Source organism: Stomoxys calcitrans, chromosome 5 (assembly GCF_963082655.1).
Source record: "Stomoxys calcitrans chromosome 5, idStoCalc2.1, whole genome shotgun sequence".
Classification (NCBI taxonomy): Eukaryota; Metazoa; Arthropoda; class Insecta; order Diptera; family Muscidae; genus Stomoxys; species Stomoxys calcitrans.
The window spans coordinates 75,249,738-75,266,373 of record NC_081556.1 but is presented as its reverse complement, the minus strand read 5'-3'; the positions used below and the strand labels follow the sequence as shown (position 1 = coordinate 75,266,373).

The 16,636-nt window shown below is 37.2% G+C and overlaps 1 protein-coding gene across 1 annotated transcript in view; it reads right to left on the bottom strand.

The window, feature by feature from the left end:
* The window catches only part of LOC106085234 (inner centromere protein A), a 111,265-nt gene that overhangs the window by 64,287 nt on the left and 30,342 nt on the right, over nucleotides 1-16,636 (bottom strand). The window lies entirely within an intron of this gene.

The window sequence follows — 16,636 nt, the reverse complement described above, 5'->3', positions numbered from 1 at the left end:
CATAAACATCATTTCTTCTCTGAGATATTTATCCCAAGATTTTTTTGAGTGGGATGATACAATAATTTCTAAAAACAAGATTCCTCTTGAACATGTAACATTGAATTCAAATTTACCAAGAGGATCCCTCGTACATAATACGGAAATCGTAATCGCCATTATCCATTGAAATTTACAAAAACATTTGCATCATACTTTCGGTGACATACTCCAAAAGTTACCATAAGTTCATTGCAAAGGAAACGACATCGACATTAGTCTACATAATCACTTTGTGCAGATATTGCGACTCAATAAATGTTCCTGCAACCATCCATGCGACTGGGTTTGATTGTCACAATGTCAATCAACTTGAGAGGTTGGCGCATTTTAATAACATTTAATGTGACTTCGATCGCTGGAACCTGGCTGAACAGACGCGGGGGCAAACAAATCTCTGAATATGTGTCACATGGAATTGCCATATTTACATAGCTCTCCATATTTATTTGCCTATAATAGGAGGAGGTTTAAAGTGTGCTTCGATAAGAGTTATGCGACGTGAATTGAATTGAGAATCAGGGTCACGTGATATGGAACAATGAACTGATGACATTATTTTGAAGGTATATAAATGTGTCTGTGTGTGATTTGTTTTGCCAAATTTTTTCTTTTTATACTCACCACCGTAGAATAGGGGGTATATTCATTTAGTCATTCCGTTTGCAACACATGGAAATATCTGTCCGTCCGTCTGTTGTAATCACTCTACAGCCTTCAAAAATTGAGATATTGAGCTGAAATTTGGCAAAGTTAAGTTCTTGAACGGGCTAAATCGGACCATATTTGGATATAGCTGCTATATAGACAGATCATCCGATAAAGGGTCTAATGCCCATAAATTCTTTATTTTTTATCCGATTTCGCTGAAATTTGAAACAGTGAGTAGCTTAAGGCTTCTGATCCAAATATGGTTCAGATCGTACTATATTTTGATATAGCTGCCATATAGACGGATCTGCCGATTAAGGGTCTGAAGCCCATAAAAGCTTTATTTATTACCCGATTTCGCCGAAATTTCAAACAGTGAGTTGGTTTGAGCCTCCTAACATGGTTGAGGTCGGACTATATTTAGATATATTGCAGCTGCCATATAAACCGATCTGCCGATAAAGGGTCTAAAGCCCATAAAAGCTTTATTTTGTATCCAATTTCGCTAAAATTTGAAACAGTGGGTAATTTTAGGTCTCCCAACATCCGTCACAAATATGGTTCGGATCGGACAATATTTATATATAGCTGCCATACAGACCGATCTCCTGATTAAGAGTATGAAATCCATAAAATCTTTATTATTCATCCGATTTCGCTAAAATTTGAAACAGTAATTAGTTTTAGACCACCCGCCATCTGACCCAAGTATGGCAAAAATCGGACTGTATTTAGATATAGCTGTTATATAGACCGATCTGTCGATAATGGGGCTAAAGCTTATAAAAGCTTTATTTATTACCCGATATTGTTGAAATTTGGAATACAAAATTCAACAGTGACTTATATTTTTCATCAGGGTAATCTGTACAACTTTTAGAACAAGTTAGGTAAGGTTAGGTTGAAAAGAGGGTGCAGATATTAATCCGCCCCATGTCACTATGGACATACACCTGAGCCAGTAATCGGCTTGTTGTGAGCTCTAAAAACTATAAAGTAACCTCTAAACAGAAAACTTTAAGTTAGGAATTCCGTGCTACTTACAAAATCTTTAGTTGTTTTCCATACCACTCCCCTAAGTTGGTTAATGTCTGATATTGTGTCTCCACCTAAGTACCGGTATCTGTTGGACGCGAAAGCCGGGCAATGACAAAGGAAATGCTCCAACGTCTCATCATCTTCCCCGCATGCCCTTCACATGCTATCATTTGCCGCACCGATTTTACATAAATGAGCTCGTAGTCCTATGTGTCACGTTATGATATGATAGCTATACTGACCTCCTTCTTGCTTCCTTTCAGTAATAGCCTCGTCTTCTCACGATCTGGATCTTCCACAATATTGCATGCGCATTCGTCGCCCACTCCCTTAACTCAGACTGCGTCGACCCGAAAGGCTTCGGGTTAACCAAGTTTATGGACGGCAGTCCTCTGGCCTTTACCGCCAAATCGTCTGTCCTTTCATTTCCCCTTACTCCGTTATGGCGCGCACCCAAACGATGCGGATTTTGCCATCCTCAGAGAAGGCGTAAATCTCCTTCTTACACTGCAAGACTGTTCGTGACCTTACCGTCCCGGTTGTTATTGCCCTTATGGCAATTTTACTGTCGGTAAGGATGTTCAGACTCGACGTCCTCGCGTTAGCACCACACCACTTCACGCATTCCGTGATCGCCCGGATCTTCGCCTGCAGGACCGTATTATGGTCAGTTAGTCTAAACAGTGAGTTTTATTATCGATATATTTCCATCGGAACATATTTGTAAATAGTTACCATTTAGGCCGATCTGCCGATTTTGTGTCTTAGGCTCATAGCAACCGCATTTATTATTCGATTTCGCTGAATATATAGCTGCCCCATAGATGGATTTTCGGCTTTAGGGTCCAAAGATCATAAAAAGTGCATTTTGTTATCCCATTTCGCTGAAGTTTGAAACAGTGAACCGCTTGAAGACTCCTTACATCCGATCCAAATATGGCTCAGATCGAACCATATTTATATATAGTTGCCATATAGATCGATCAGCCTGTTTAAGGCTTAAGCGAATAAACGTAATACAGTTAGTTGTATTAAGACTCCATAAATCCGACCCGAATATGGTAAAAATCTGACCATATATGTATATTTATATCTGCCGATTTGGGGTCTTAAGCCCATAAATACCGCATTTATTACCCGATTTCTATGGAATTTAGAACAGCGCGTTAAACTAGGCCTACTGAACCGGATGTTGTCTAAATCAGACCATAGTTCGATATAGCTGCCAAATAGACCGATCTACCGTATACAAAGTGCACATTTATTACCCGATTTCGTGGAAATTTGGAACTGTTATATGTATAAGGCTTCATGGTAGTTGAACCAAATATGATTAGGATCGAGTTCAATCGTCAAAGTTATAAATTGTTTGACCTTTGCGCGTTGCTTTAGTGGGATTTGTTTGTAAAGTTGAATTTTTAAAGCGCGCGCATAGCACCCATACTGTTTTGACTCTTCTTGTGCACGGGACATTTTGATACATTCCAATCGCCGGATATGGTTCTTCTAGCATGATTGCGCCGACGAGCTGATCCACACGCCTTATCAGCGTGTCGCTTTTGACCATAAATAGTTCAGCTGGTTACCCATCGGTACCTGCTGTCATGATGTTCTTCCGTCCCCTTAGTGCAACGATGACCTATGCGATATATGTTCCACACAGACATCAGGGATTGGTTCTTTTGTATCATTGACGTCGCTAAAATCCCCAACAACTGGGGAAAATTTTTTTTCACACTTTCCACAATTTTTACCTGGTTTCCTCTTTGCATCTGGCAGGAGATTACGTATGTAATAATAGGTTTGAAAAATCCCAAAAATCTATCTTTTGAGATCATTTTATCATGATTGGTCAACATATGCTCATTTATTTGAGATATGGTAAAAGAAAGTGTCTGAACCTGTTGAAGGATTATTCCTTCCATCATACCATTGCAGAAAGTTGGTTCACCAGGTTTTGGATATTTATAGAACGAACCATTAAACAAAACAAATGAAAATATTTGACTTGTATATAAAAGGAGTTTTTAATGCGTTTAAAAATTTAAGTTTTAGTGCACTGACTTCTCGCTTATGAAGGCTGGCGTATCCAGAGCATAGAGGAAGTACGTCTTTTTCCCACAATTTAATTTTTAATTTCTATTTACGATAGAATGAATCACAAGTAGCTGTCACAAAAACATTTCCCTCAATTGGCTATCCAATGAATCATATTTTCCTATAGATGGGAATTTTACGTCTAAGCGCCCATGCATACTTGGGAGCAGACGGTTGGGTTAATTTTGTGGGGTACACAAATTGTTTTGTTTGACTCGAAATGATTACAGCTGATGATAGTGTATCAGACGGCTGTAGGCATTGTTTGATAAGCATTGGGGGTGTGACTGGTTAAAACTGTACAAATTTGAAATTATACAAAAGCAGCTTTTATGATGCAATATTTGTTGAGTTGTGGATTAAAGTAAATGCTAAAATTAACTAAGTAATATTTTATTTTTTATAGCCTATAAAATATCGGCCATAGTTAGAGATGGAGATGGAAAGACGGAGGCCAATATAGCCCAGATATTAGCATGTCCGACTATGCCGCTGAACGCACGGGTTCGAGTCCTGACGAGAACATTGGACAAATTTTTAGCAGTGATTATCCCCTCCTAATGCTGACGACATATGTGAGGAATTGTACCGTTTGGTATGGCAGGCGTGTAAAAACTTCTCCGCAAAGAGGTGTCGCGATGCGGCATGCCGTTCAAACTCGGCTGTAAAAAGGAGGCCCCTTATTATTGAGCTTAAACTTCATCATGAGACGTTTGCCCCTGTTCCTTAATGGAATGTTCATGGGAAAATTTGCATAGTTAAATATGGTCGATATATGGATATAGCACCCATTATACCGATTTCCCGGTAAGAAATCTTGAATTCATAAAAATTGTATTTTGCCCCGATTTTGATGAACACCAGTGTCGGATAAAGCTGTCTCCAGATTCCGCCGTTTAAGTGAGTTGCATTGTACCCCTCAGAATACGAGTATGGGCCAGATCTGTCCATAATTGTATGTACAATAGTTGCCATATAGCCTGATCATCCGATTGAAGGCAATCACACGAAACCCGAGTTTTTACCCTACATTTACGAAATATACCAGTTGTAGTCAATATCAGAACTTATTAAATTTTTTCTCTGAAATTTGAACTTCTTTAACAGTATGAGACCCTCGACGTCCAAGCCGAGCACGTGAGATATATAGTCTAGATTGGGTCAATAAAGGCTTATATTAATTATATCAAATGCTTTTGTTTGAAAATTCAAACTTGAGGTCAAAGTGGTACTGAATAAATACACTGAAAAGAAAGAAAGTGAAAAAATGTTGGGTTATCCCTGGGGATTTTTTAAAAATTTGCTTGCTATTGATAAGTGGGAAAAACCTACCATAACTTGAGGTTAGCCTACCAACCTACCAAAAGAAAAAAAACCTATCAAAAACGCCAAGACTGACCATGTACCATTATGAATTGAGAGTGAAAATGATTTGGTGTAGGCGTCATTTACTGCACATTAACATACTATGAAATAATTTGATTATTTTAACAAAAATTTGGTTTTGTTTAGAAGTTTTGTCATATGTATTACTAAAATCGCAAGTTGTACCTTTTGTGCTTTATTTGTAAATGTGAAGCAAGTGGAAGTATGGAATCTAAATCTTTATCTAAATCTGCACCAAATTGTATGGACTTTTGCGGAGGTGTTCAGAAGAGTGCTGAAGTTAGGTTGGGTTGAAAAGAGGGTGCGTGCCTAGTCCGATGCGATTTCATAAAACCCTTTCAATAGCAATAAAATTAGCAAATTTTGTCGAAAATAATGTAATCTTAAAGATTCTTGTCTGGCGGGTGCTTAGCCCAGTTGGTTCATGTCTAATATTGTGTCCCGACCTAAGTGACGGTCTCTGTTAGCCGCGAAAGCCGCGCAATGACATAAGATATGCTCCAACGCACAGTGAGAGAAAATCGAAAAAACTAGTAAAAAATATGCCGTATGAAACCGGGTAGAGATACCTCTTTGAAATTTGGAATGGTTCAGCTATCAGCGAGATCGTGTGCAAAATTTCAAGGCCATAGATGGCCCGGGCGCCACATGGCAGTTTCCTAAAGTTGATCACTTGTAGTTCGATTTTCAAAGTTATTTTTTTCTTTTTTGCTAGATAGTGCTCAAAATCTCTACAAATCCGCTTGGGGTATACAATATCTCCACTGGCTTCGGGGATAAACTAGTTTTAGTTTTTCTTTGTGGAAATTTAGGCCCAGATTGGCTTCGTATTTTGCATTTTTTTTCATTTTTATGCATGATTTAGATTCGTGACAAAATTTACAATTACTGTGCAAATGTCCACATTTGATTATTCAGTTAAAAGTTATACAGTTTGGAAGTCAAAAAATGTGACAAAGGTATATTTTTGAATTTTTGATCAAAAAAAGTATTTTCATTTAATAGTCTTTATTGAAAAAACTTGCTCAAATATTTTAATTTTTTCTTTTTTTTTTGTGAAGAGGGTGTAAAGTAAATGCGTTTTAAGTGAAATTTGAACAAGATACGTCAACGCAAACTGGTGCTGTATGTACTTCAAAAAGGCAAATTTTTATTAAGAAATTGGAAAAACCCCTCGAGTTCAAAAAATCCAAAGAAATCCATGCCAAAAATTGTTTGCACCTTACAATATTTTTAGCCTCCACAGTAAATTTACTGAAAAATGCCGATTTCACACATTTTATAGGCCGATCTTTATCTTTCAAAGCCTTCAAAATGTGGTTGTCTTTGCGAATGTCTTAGTTTTATAGTGATAGTTTTGGCGAATCCGCTTCAGTATTTTGATGAAATTATTTCTTTTGAGCTCATTTTAAATTGTTCTCGAACTAGTTTTATGATTCTAACAGGTTATTGTTTGTGTCGGTGAATTTATTTCGTTTTTGATGGAAAAGATGTCTAGTAATCCTTGCTTCCAACTATTGGGGTATATTCATCTAATTTTAATAATGTCGTTATAAGCCCTTAAGTTTTCCTAATTTATTGGAGATAAAATAAGAGAAGGTGGTAATGCTACATATCAGAAATGCGAAGAGATTTTGACGCTATTGCAACTGTAAACTTTTTTCTTTATTTGCCCACTAATTTTTACACGGTAGATGAAATTAATCAATAATTGATGTCAAATGACCTAGTGACAACTGTAAGTTTAATATAAAACTTGCTCCCATACAGCCGAGTCCGAACGGCGTGCCGCAGAGCGACACCTCTTTGGGGAGAAGTTTTTACATGGCAAAGTACCTCACAAATGCTGTTAGCATAAGGAGGGGACAACCCCCATTGAAAAATGTATTGATGTTCCTGCCAGGATTCGAACCCAAGCATTCAGCATCATAGGCGGCTATGCTAACCTCTTCGCTACGATGGTCTTTTTTATTGTAAAAATAATTTTTTGGGAGAAGATCAATAATTCAAAAAGCTTATTTTAAAAATTTTTCACTGTGTCCAAAATACGGAAATAAAAAATTTCTACTAGAATCAACGCTGTTTGCTATTGACTGATAGATTTCGATCCTAACTTACCATGAGCTACCTATCAATTGCCTCAAATACTGTATTGTGAATTAGGAAATTCCAAGGAAAAAACGAAATGGTTTCATTTGAAATAATTATTTTAAAACGCAAATTAATATGGGTGATTCGATCTTTAAAGAAAATGATATTAACCCATTAAATTCGAATGGGTAGAAAAATGCCCAAGAATGGAGCTGCCATAGAAAAATTTCAGCTCGAGTTAGGAAAGAGCTATCCTAATGAAATTTGGATTGGCGTAAAGTGGACGACTAAAATTAGATTAAAACTTATTTCCCCGTGGTATAAGGTCATGTTTTGAGGAAAATTGGCGGGTCGAAAGGCGGCAATTTTTGCATCTAAAAGTATCCAACAAAAATTTTTCTCAAAATTCTTAGGAGTGAGATTTCTGGAATTCTTTTTAGAGTCTTGTTGCATTTGATGCTTTCTATATTAAAAAAATAAATTTATGGTGAAAAGCCAGCAGGTGCTATTTTATGTCGATATAATTATATCCACCTTTCTTCGCCAAATCATTATAACATATTAAAAAATGTTTTTTTTGTTATAAACATATTGCGGCTTAGGAAATAAAAAAAATATATATTTTCAAAAAATTTTTAAATTTTTTTTTTTTAAATTTTCTTAAAAAAATGACTACGTCTATATAAATGCTCTAAATTATGAATATATGAAATTTCATCCAAATTGAACAAGGGAATCGAAGGTCTAGCGTTATGGGATAAAATTTATTTAAAAATATTTATTGAAAATTGTCTATAGAAAAAATTTTAGAAAAAACGTTTTCGTTTGAAAAGAGTTTATTGAAATTTACCGAAGTCTTTCAAAAAATAATTTTAAGGATTCCCGGTCTTGAGCAACATTTGCCTTTAGACAATATTTCATTGAAAGTTTGCCTTTAGAAAAAAGGTCTTTCAAATTTTATCCTTACATAAAAGAAATTTCATTCTGTTTTTGTTTCTATTTGAGACAGAAAAACAAAAAAAAAACAACAAAAATGTCTAGGCAAAATGTAGTGTCACAAAATGCATTGAGCAGGCACAAAAAAATTTTATTGAAATTTTGGCTCTATAAAATAATTTTGAGATAGACTGGCCAAAAGTTTGTCTTTAGAAACATTTCCACTGAAATATAGTCTTTTGAAAATAGTCATTAAAATGTACTCTTTAGAAAAATTCATTATTGAAATCTATTTCTATTTGAGACAGAAAAACAAAAACAAAAAAAGCATAAAAAAATGTTTAGGCAAAATGTAGTGTCGCAAAATGCATTGAGCAGGCACAAAAAAATTTTATTGAAATTTTGGCTTTATAAAATAATTTAGAGATAGACTGAGCAAACGTTTGTCTTTAGAAAAATTTCCACTGAAATATAGTCTTTGGAAAAAAATCATTAAAATGTAGTCTTCAGAAAAATTCATTATTGAAATATTGTCTTTAGAAAAATTATATTAATGAAATGTTGTCTTTAAGAAAATAATTTCGATGGGGGCCTGGCCCCGGGCTGAAGAATTATTAAAATTTTGTCTTTAGGAAACATTGTGATGAAGTTTTGTCTTTTAAAATATTATTTTATCTTTAGAGAAAAATTTCTTTAAAATTTGTTAAGAAAAAATTGCATAAAAATTGTTCACTTAGGAAAAACAATTTTAAGTTGGTCTTGGTCTGATCAAAATTCTGTCTGCAGAATATTTTAAATATAACATTTTGCCATTTAAGGGGAGACGTAGCTACGTCCCTGTATGGGAGCCATATCTAAATCTGAACCGATTTCAACTAATTTGAGTCGTTATTACTCCTCAAAAATCATCTGAGTCAAATTTGAAGAAAATCGAATCAAAAATGCGATATATACATTAATGTTATATGATGATGTAATCGACATTTTGTTGAGGACAAGTCTTTCAGCGTGACGGTGAAAAATGATGTAGGCGACATTAAACTTCGTTATAAAGCAAAAATTAAAAAAAATAATTTTTCATCTTCGTAAATGCTTCGTGTTTTAGTGGACGTACCATACCAAATTGGGCTCGATATGTTCTCTATATCTATACAGATGGGCTCCATGTCTTTTTCAAAAAGCTTTTTTTTAAGTTTTATGGAAGTAAATTTGAATTTACCATTAAAATGCATGTAAATATAACATGTATTGCCATGATAGGATCTAAATGGATCACATCTCACACACTTAAGAGCAAAGAAGAATTGATGAATTTCAACATGTATTGTTGTAATACGGCTACGTTTTCTAATTGTTCACAATTTTAAATAAAACTGCCGATAATCATTCGGACTTACAATCAGACCACAGTCGGCGTATGTTAGAAAATAAGATTTAAATTTGCACTTTGCAATGAATCAAATCCGTTAAAAATTAGAATACCAAAGTGAAACCGTTAGCAACTAAACAACAGATTTATGCCAACATTGCGTTTTCAGGAAAAGTGCCGTTGAACAACCTGTTGTGGGCAACCAATTGCTGTATATTAATCTACCTGAGCCTGATAAGATACAATAACAAAGTTTGAGCTTCATGTATAAATTCATTCGTAATGAACCACTACTACTTCTGTCACACGCATCCAATTAACACACAATTGACATGGAAACAAGTGTTTAAAGACATGTAATTTGAGAGGTAGTTACAATCGAAACTATGGCACCAAGTGCTATTATGAATGGCAATGAAAGGCGGATGGAAGTCGTTAATGGTCCTTTTTATACCCTAGACCGCAAACCACATTTTACTTTTTTGCTAGTGTGTTTGGGACAACTATCCTGTTCACAGGAGGCATATGGTAGCACAATTTCTGCAAAAGTGATGACATGCTGGGTTGCATCCATGATATTTCTAATCCAATATTTTGGTCTAATATCTTGGTATGAAAACTAAGCCCATAGCAATGCGCCTTTCAGGTATTGTTATAAAATGAGTTTTTTTGTGTTTAGGATGCGCCTTTTTCACCAGACCAGCACAAATTCGAACTCATCCGTGCAAATAACTTTCCGCCACATCACCAGACCAGCACAAATTTCAACTTATCCGTGCAAATAACTTTCCGTCATAGCTACAATCTTGTAGCTATGTGTTTAGCGGAAAGAAGGGGCAACTTTCTTAGACTATACGCATTCAAGTTGTTGCTCCGGAGTAAACGGAGTATAATTTCCACACTTTCTGGTATATTAAAAAATTTTCTTAGTTCCTTGGTAAGCTCTCTTTGGATTTTCGAACCAAGCGATCCTTTACCAGAAGAATGACAATATTGATCGCATTTTAAAATTGAACGTAAAAGCGTTAATGATTATTTTGTTTGCAACATTCAATTAATTTCCTTATATCCGAATACTATTTTCCGTCAGATGCCAGTTTTTTGATCAAATTTTGTGCTCTCCTTGTCCCATTGCAATGTAAAATGGTGAACATTTTAACTGATATGAGTTTAATAGAAACAACACATGATACCTTTTTCAAATTTGTCTATTTATTCAATAAAAATAACGGGATTTGGGAGAGAAATGTCATGTGGTGCTATTGTTATGACTGCAGTAGTTTTGGTTCCAACATTAACAAGTAAAAGCGTGGTAAGTTTGGTCGGGCCAAATCCTATATACCCTTTACCATGGATCGCATTTGTCAAGTTCTTTGAATTACTTTTACAAATATATATGAAGCTATTGACCGATATGGACGGTACTTGTCATGTCTACAAGTCTAGAAATATATCACCTCGAAAATTTCTGACAATTTGAATAATAATTGGGCCCTCAAGATGCTCAGAAAGTCAAATTGGCAGATATGGTTTATATTGCAGCAATATCAGGTTATGAACCGATTTAGATCATACTTTACACAGTTGTTGGAAGTCATACCTCAACGACATATGCAAAATTTCATCTTAATTGGATAAAAATTGCGCCGTCTTGGACTCAAGAAGTCAAATCAAGAGATCGGTTTATATCGCATCTATATCAGGATATGAACTGAACCATAGTTGTTGCAAGTCTTACCAAAACGATATACGCAAAATTTCAGCTAAATTGGATAAAAATTGCGCCGTCTAGGATTCAGGAAGTCAAATCAGTAGATCAGTTTATATAGCATATAACAGGATATGGAATGATTTAGACCGTACTTAACACAGTTGTTAAGATTCATACCAAAACGATATGTGCAAATTTTCAGCCACATCGGATAAAAATTGCGCCCTCTAGAAACTCAAGAAGTCTAATCGGGAAATCGGTTTATTTGGTGGCTTATCAGGTTCTGGACTGATTTAGACCATATTTAGCGCAGTTGTTGGAATTCATAAAACACTCAAAATTTCACCTAAATCGGATAGGAATTGAGCCCTCTAAAAGTTTAAGAAGTCTAATCGGAGGATCGGTTTATATGGCGGCTATTTTAGGTTATGGACAGATTTAGATCATACTTTACACAGTTGTTGGAAGTCATATTTCAACCAAATTGGATAAAAATTGCGACCTCTAGAGGCTTAAGAAGTCTAATCGGGAGATCGGTTTTTAGTGCAGTTATATCTGGATATGAACAGAATTAGACCATAGGGTAAGGGTTAGGTTGAAAAGAGGGTGCAGTTATTAATTTGCCCCATGCCACTATAGACATACACCTAAGCCAGTCATCGGGTTGTTGCGAGCTCTAGTAACTAAAAAGTAACCACGAAAAAGAAAATTTTAAATTAGGAATTTCGTGCTACTTACAAAATCCTTAATTGTTTTTCATATTACTCCCCTAAGTTGGTTCACGTCTGGTATTGTGTCCCCACCTAAGTACCGGTGTTTGTTAGCCGCGAAAACCCGGCAATGACATAGAAACTGCTCCAACGTCTCATCATCTTCTCTACATGCCATCACTTGCCGCACCGATTTTGCATAAGTAAGCTCTTAGTCCTATGTGTCCCGTTATGACACCATAAGCTATACTGACCTCCTTCTTACTTCCTTCCAGTAATAGCCTCGTCTTCTGACGATCCGGATCACCCCATAGGATTTTCGCCGTCCTACCGACTTTTTCGCTGTTCCACGGTGTTACATGTTTGTGCGTTTGTCGCCCACGCCCTTAAATCGGACTGCTTTGACCCGAAAGACTTCGGGTTAACCAAGTTTATTGACGGCAGTTCTCTGGCCTTCATTGCTAAATCGTCTGCCCTTTTCAGCAAATTTTCAGCCAAGTAGGATAAGAATTGCACCCTCTAGAAACTCAAGAAGTCAAGACCTAAGATCGGTTAATATGACACCTATATCAATACATGGACCGATTGGGCCCATTTATAACCCAACTGACCTAAACCTTTAAGAAGTATTTATGCAAAATTTCAAGCGCCTAGCTTTACTCCTTCGAAAGTTAGCGTGCTTTCGACAGACAGGCGGAGGGACGGACGAACGTGGCTACATCGAAATAAAATGCCATGACGATCAATAATATATATACTTTATGAGGTCTTAGATGAATATTTCGAGGTGTTACAAACGGAATGGCGAAATTAGTATACCACCATTCTATGGAAGGAATAAAAATCGATTAGAATATATAAACAAATGTAATATGATGGACAAATGGAAAGGGTTGCAGAAGATATTATGTAATCTTATCTAACTTCCCTTTAATACTGATCGCAATTATAAATATTTTAATGTGCATATTATTTATAAGTATGCAGGTAACCTTAATGATGCTATTATTTTAACCGGCACCGTGTCTTCGTCCGATTTTGAACTAATATTAAAATTATATTGTCATTTCTCAACAGATTCTCAAGAAATTTGGCACAAGGGCGACTCTTATGAGGCTTGACATGACTGGTGAATTTGATAGAAATCGGATAAGTTTCAGATATAGCTTCCATATATATCTATCGCCCGAATATCACTTCTACAGCCCTTGCAACCACATTTATGAACCGGTCTTTTCGAAACTTTGCACTACGATTTGACTACGGTGTAGGTCGTTTGGGATTGTAAATGGACCATGTTTTGATATAGCTGCCATATAAACCCATCTAGGATCTTGATTTCTTGAGATACAGGAGGGAGCAATTCTTATCCGATTTGGCTGAAATTTTGCATGAGGGGTTTCGCTTTGACTTCCAACAAGTGTGCTAGGTATGATCTAAATCGGTTCATAACCTTATATAGCTCCGATACCGATCTTATCCAATGTGGCTGAAGTTTCGTACAGCGGTTGCCTGAATCGAAATTGAAAAACAATTTCTAGGTAGACCCAAAATTGGCGAGAATTTGTTTTTAGAGAATGTTTCACTGAAATTTGTGTTAAGAAAAAAAAATCATCAAAATTTAGTCTATAGAAGAAATTTTATCGTTTGTCTAGTTGGGCACTGCGAGGCACTGCTGCCATCGTCACAGTCTTGGATTGACGGAACCCTAGTATTGCCATCTGAAAGATCATGTTACACGGATGGATCAAAGCTGGAGGACAGAGTGGGCCTGGCGGTTTACATTGAGAACCCAGGGACTGAGATCTGTTTTAGACTGCCTGACCATAATACGGTCCTGCAGGCGGAGATCCGGGGGATCACGGAATGCGTGAAGTGGGTTGGTGCTAACGCGAGGACGTTGAGTGTGAACATCATTACCGACAGTAAAATTGCCATAAGGGCAATAACAAGCAGGACGGTAAGGTCACGAACAGTCTTGCAGTGTAAGAAGGAGATTTACGCCCTCTCTGAGGATGGGAAAATCCGCATCGTTTGGGTGCCGGGCCATAACGGAGTAAGGGGAAATAAAAGGGCAGACGATTTGGCGGTGAAGGCTAGAGGACTGCAGTCAATAAACTTGTTTAACCCGAAGCCTTTCGGGACGACGCAGTCCGAGTTAAGGGAGTGGGCGACGAATGCGCATGCAATATTGTGGAACAGCGAAACGGTCGGTAGGACGGCGAGAATCCTATGGGGGGATCCACATCGTGAGAAGACAAGGCTATTACTAAACGGAAGCAAGAAGGATTTCAGTATAACTATTGGTATCATAACGGGACACATAGGACTACGAGTTCTCTTATGTAAAATCGGTGCGGCTAGTGAAAGATGATGAGACGTTGGAGCATTTCCTTTGTCATTGCCCGGCTTTCGCGTACAACAGATACCGGCACTTAGGTGGAGACACAATATCAGACATGAACCAACTTAGGGGAGTGGTATTGAAAACAATTAAGGATTTTGTAAGTAGCACGGAATTCCTAATATAAAATTTTCTTTTTAGAGGTTACTTTATAGTTTTTAGAGCTCACAACAAGCCGGTTACTGGATTAGGTGTATGTCCAAAGTGGCATGGGGCGGATTAATATCTGCACCCTCTTTTCAACCTAAGATGTGAAATAGTGAGATCGACCAATATGAGGCTATATCTATTTGTTGTGGTTGTTAGGGGGCATAATGTACTTTACGTACCAAATATCAGGAAATCGGTCGAATATTGAGGCATTTAGTGGCTCATAAAGTATAATTAGGGTATCAGTTTATACGGGGGCTATATATATTTTTGAACCTTCTGGGCGGCAATTGGTGTGATAGAGTCTATACTTGTACTATACTTACAAAACTTTAGCCACATCGTCCAAAAACTGAGAATTATAGCGACCCAAGAAGTCAACTCGGAGGATTGTTTTGAATGACAACTACATATGTATGTCGGTTGATGATCTCTGTCTGTTTCCAGTGGAGCGGCAGATCCAGAGCCCGGAGGTAGGCTTAGAGTGGACACCAAAGACCCGGAAGCTGTGGTGGTGGAGCTGGTGCGCCAGGGTGTTATCAAAAACGTAAAACCAACCTCAAATATCCGGGAGCTCCAGTTTCTAGGCACAAATACATTTTTTTGTCTTGCCCTTATTTTTGTTTTGCTTACAAAATTATTTAGTTTGTTGTTGGACTCACGACCAATTGATTTTTTTTTGTTTCTATTTCAAAATTGAAGAAATGAAGAAAAAACCACAATAAGGTTATTGTTGAAGTCATAGCAAACTGTGCTGAGCAAATGCATTGGACAGGCTACAGAGCTCGCGATTTCGGTCTTACCAGGGGCCTCATCGGACGGCTTTGCCACTAAAAGATTACATGCTTCCATCAACTAACTAATAAGTGGGCAGTGTAGTGGTAGTAGCATGCCTTTTGAATGAAACGTTGGGTCTTATCAGTTAACCAAATGCCAAAGTTTTTTTTTGCAAATTTTGCCCACTAACATTCCACTAAGGAATAGGGGCAAACTTCTCACATATAAAAGAGTGTAGACCGATTCAAGTTTAAGCTCAATGATAAGGGGACTCCTTTTTATAGACGAGACGGAACGGCGTGCCGTAGTGCGACACCTCTTTGGAGAGAAGTTTTTACATGGCATAGTACCTCACAAATATTGCCAGCATTAGGAGGGAAAAACCATTGCTGAAAATTTTTTCCGATGGTCTTACCAGGATTCGGACCCAGGCGTTAAGCGTTATAGGCGGACATGCTAACCTCTGGCCTCCATGCTACGCTGACCTCCAGTTAACCGCGTTCCGTTATTTCACCCAAAACATTATCGCCCAAAACGACAAATGTCATATCGTCCAAACGATGCTAATGTTAGTTGTTTTTGCACACTTGTAGGCCTTTAATGAAAATAGATACGACATATAACCCAACCAAACAAAAAATTAATAATGTCATACGACCCAATGCCATAAACCTCAAATGAATAAATGAAATTCACCTGTCATGACGGACACAATGACTGAGACGTCTCTTCTGGCCAGCGACAACATAGCGGTAGACCTCTTCAAGTCTGGATTAGGCCACATCTATCTGTCATTCGCTGCCCTTCGGGCCAGTATCGTTCTTCATCCAAACCAAAAATTCTCAGGGCATTCTAAAGAGGGGAAAATTAACCAAAGATGGGAAAATTAACACTACAATGGTCGGGTATGACCAGTCCTAGTTCTTCAGAATACACACCAAAAACCACGTGGTCGTCTAATTTGAACCATCTGGTATAGAAGACTTTATATCCTTAAGCCTTACAGAATTGCTCGTAGCTATTTGTCTAACCTACACGGTTTTAGCCCTCAGCTTTAAGCAAAGGTTACCGTCTGATCGAAAAATAGTAACGACTTTTGCAGAAGCTGTAAGGACGTGGAGGAAGAAGCGACTATAGAACATCTGCTGTATGTGTGTCCCGCACTGACAGTCAAAAGCAATTCCAATTTAGGTTCTCATTGCTTTGAGAACTTGTCTGATTTAGCGGATGTGAACTTTCGCAAGTTGTTGGGCCTTTAAAGCGATCTGGATGGTTCA